The sequence below is a fragment of the Mastomys coucha genome, unplaced genomic scaffold (genome assembly GCF_008632895.1).
Source record: "Mastomys coucha isolate ucsf_1 unplaced genomic scaffold, UCSF_Mcou_1 pScaffold11, whole genome shotgun sequence".
Taxonomy (NCBI): domain Eukaryota; kingdom Metazoa; phylum Chordata; class Mammalia; order Rodentia; family Muridae; genus Mastomys; species Mastomys coucha.
In genome coordinates, this window is record NW_022196893.1 from 15,856,280 (window position 1) to 15,859,931 (window position 3,652).

The window sequence follows — 3,652 nt, forward strand, 5'->3', positions numbered from 1 at the left end:
GAAATCTGCCTGCCTCTGCCTCCCAAGTGCTGGGATTAAAGGCGTGTGCCACCACTGCCCGGCCAAATCAATTTTTAAAAGACGTAAATAATTGTATTATTTGGCACATGTAAAATATATTTTGACTATATTCACTCCATTACACTGATTATCACCTCTCAATCCCTCTAACCTTCCCCCCACCCCCCCCCTCCAATTTTCATGATTTTGTATGTGTAATTCACTGGGTTTGTTTATTTTATTTTTCAGACAGGGTTTCTCTGTGTAGCCTGGCTGTCCTGAAACTTTCTCCGTAGACCAGGTCTCAGAATCAGAGATCGGCCTGCCTCCTTCTCCTGAGAGCTGGGATTAAAAGTGTGCATCATCAGCAATGCCTGGCGCCGTTTGTTTGTTTTAAATTACTTGTATGGGTATATGTACATTAGCACAGGTACCCTTGGAAGCCAGAGGCATCCGATTTTCTGTAGCCTCACTTACAGGCAGTTGTGAGCCACTCGGTGGGTGCTAGGAACGGAACCCCATTGCTTTGCAAGAGGAGTGTCATCTAACCACTGATCCATCTCTCCTGCCCAATCCCCTCGTTTATTTTAATCAGGATTGCTTGCATGAATATGAATGGTGGTTTGTTCTTCAAGACAGGATCTGTCTCTAACCTCGGCAGTGCTGGGGTTAAAGGTAAGCACCACCATACCCATACATTGTCTTATCAATCTAGCAGACCACAAAGGAGAAACGATGGTCATTTTAAACTGAGGATGTAGCACGGGGAGTTGTGAGAACTCTTCCAGGATCATTTATGCATTCAGCCACGCCACGCACTAGGACCCTTGTGAGTCAGCCTGGGAAGATTTTAAGGTTCACAAGGACGTAGAAAGGCTGACTGAGGACAAGGACAAGGACGTGAAATAGAAAACTAATTAATTCTACAGCTGGCAGGCTGTTCTGACAGCAGGAAGTGTCTCCTCAGGGCAGCATCAGAAAGGATCTAGTCAGACCTGCTGCCCTGCACCTGCACTGAGCAGTGAGGTGAGAGGGTCTGAGGTTAGCCAGGGTAGTGAAAATGTGTTCTGAGCCCACCCACGGAAGCCCTACTAGCCGGATGGACAACGTCTTCCCTTTAGGCCTCGGTTACCCTTTCAAACCGCCATGGGGTCATTGTGTCTAGAGGTTTCTGGAAGCCCCTTGTAGCTAGCCAGGAAGTGCCCCTAGATGGACAGAGTTCTGGGGTACCTAGTATGGGACACCCCATCCATCTTCTCTTTCTGCTGTACCTAAAAGCCTCTAAAACAGCCTTGGGGATAAGAACACAGAAGCAGCTGGGTGGTGGCGGCGGCGGCGGCGGCGGCGGCGGCGGCGGCGGCGGCGGCGGCGGCACACACCTTTAATCCCAGCACTTGGGAGGCAGAGGCAGGCGGATTTCTGAGTTCAAGGCTAGCCTTGTCTACAGAGTGAGTTCCAGGATAGCCAGAGCTACAAAAAAACCAAAACAACAACAACAACAAAACAAGCCTGGTGTTGGTGGTGCATGGCTTTAATCCCAATACTCAGGAGGCCAAGGCAGGCAAATCCTGTGAGCTCAAGGCCTCTGCTCTACAGAGTGAGTTTAGGACAGCCAGGAATACACAGAGAAACACTGTCTTGAAAAAACAAAGCCAACCAACCAACCAAATAAATAAGAAACTCAAACAAGAAACACACACGGAACACCCCACAAAAACACAAAAATAGAAACTAAAATATACAAGCAAAAAACCAATAAGGCAAAAAAAAAAAAAAAACCCACAAAAAGTCTACAAAAATACCACTGAGTTCATTTTATGTTGGTCATGAGTGAGGTTTACACTGAAGAGTGGTTAATAGACCTGGTGATATCCATTAAAGAAAACTAATTTTTCTTTTGCCAGGTGTTATCAATTACACAAAGCCCCTTGGTTAGGGGTGAGCCCCTGGGTCTATTTCCCATCTCAGTGCTTGCTGGGCCCCCTTCTGCCTTGAACCTGTGCAGGCCTGGAGGGTGCTGCCACAGTCTTTCTGAGCTCATACTCTCTGAGAGTCAGTTCATTCATTCTTTTGGCTCTGACCCCTTAGGGTAGGTCCAGGACAAGGGGCCTTCGGGGCCCTGGTGATGAGATAAATGGTGGATAGGGGAGAAGAGAAGGTCAGGAAAGGCTTCAGGCCCTCAGGCTGCAGACCTCTCAGATAACGACTAAGCCGTGTCTGACGCAGGCTTCATTCCCGTCAATGGCAAACCAGTTTTGCCCTGCTAACCCAGAAAAGCTGACCTTCCTACCATGCACTAGTCAAGCCTGCTGATCCCCGCCCACACGCCCTTTCGGTTTGTCCTGCAGGCTTCTTCAGAGCCCTTGTGAATCTGACACTCCTCGGTTCTCCCTGTCCAGCACGGGATGGGGCAGCAGGTACAACTGGCATGTAAATGATACTGCCATTCAGCACATCTACCTGTGGCCATTGCTCAGCAGAAGCCGCCTCCAGACACTGCCCCTGGTTTGAGAATCAGCTCCTGATCCCCAGTGGAACACAAGCATGAGCAGAAGACCACGGACCTCTGACCCCCACCTGTGGAATCCAGGATCGCTACCGTATAAAGGGGAGCCGTAGTGTTCAATTCCCATCTCCAGTCTGGGCTCACTCCGGTCCCATGTCAGGCACCTTTGGAAGGTTCCAATGCCACCCTTTGACTCCTCCAGCCAGATCTGGATCCTGATATCCCCTTATTTGAACCCCATATCTAACCCATCAATGGTGACTTGTTGGCAGAGGTCTCAAAATACACTTACAAGTGCTCCTCCCTTCTGCTCCAGGGCCAGCCTGTACTGGTGTCTGTCTGGTGTGACCTGAGATGAACTTGACTCACATAGAGCTTCTCTTTTGTGTTTCTTTGTTATTATGTTGGATTTTTTTTTTTTTTTGAGACAGAGTTTCTCAGTGTAGCCCTGGTGGTCCTGAAACTCACTCTGTAGACCAGGTTAGCCTAGAACTTAGAGATCCACCCGCCTCTGCTTCCCGAGTGCTGGGATCGAAGGTGTTCGACATCACTTCCAGCAAAGAGTTCCTTCCTATTCTTTCTGTACTGATTTAAAACCCCACATATGCTGGGTGGTGGTGGTGCACACCTTTAATCCCAGCACTTGGGAGGCAGAGGCAGGCGGATTTCTGAGTTCCAGGCCAGCCTGGTCTACAGAGTGAGTTCCAGGACAGTCAGGGCTACACAGAGAAACCCTGTCTCGAAAAAACAAAACAAAAACAAAAACAAACAAACAAACCAAAAACCCTACGTATTCACTCATCTGATACTAACAAGCTTACGTACCCCACAGGACAAGGTCGTCACCGTCACAAGCCCCTGTCTCTGCCCTGGAGGGGCTCTTCTTGATCTTGGGTGTGAAAGACCCACTGCTGGCAAGATTGTCCTCCCTATAGGAGCTGCTTGGAACAGTGATGCCTGCTCTAGATGTTGATTCTCTCGTGGGTGACAACTGAACTTGGGTCCTCTGCAAGGGCCACACACGTTTTTTTTGTCTTTTGCTTTTAAATGTATTTGTATTTCATGTGTATTGGTGTTTTGATTGTATGTGTATCTGTGTGAGGGAGTCAGATACCCTAGAACTGAAGTTATAGAGTTGTGAGCCGC

General features: G+C 48.6%; 1 long non-coding RNA gene across 1 annotated transcript in view; it reads left to right on the forward strand.

Moving 5' to 3' along the window:
* LOC116081707 overlaps positions 1–368 on the forward strand; it is a 5,132-nt gene extending 4,764 nt beyond the window's left edge. Inside the window, exon 3 of the long non-coding RNA XR_004114976.1 lies at positions 250–368. This is a non-coding gene — a long non-coding RNA (uncharacterized LOC116081707). The remainder of the gene's footprint in view (positions 1–249) is intronic.
* The last annotated feature ends 3,284 nt before the right edge of the window (positions 369–3,652 follow it).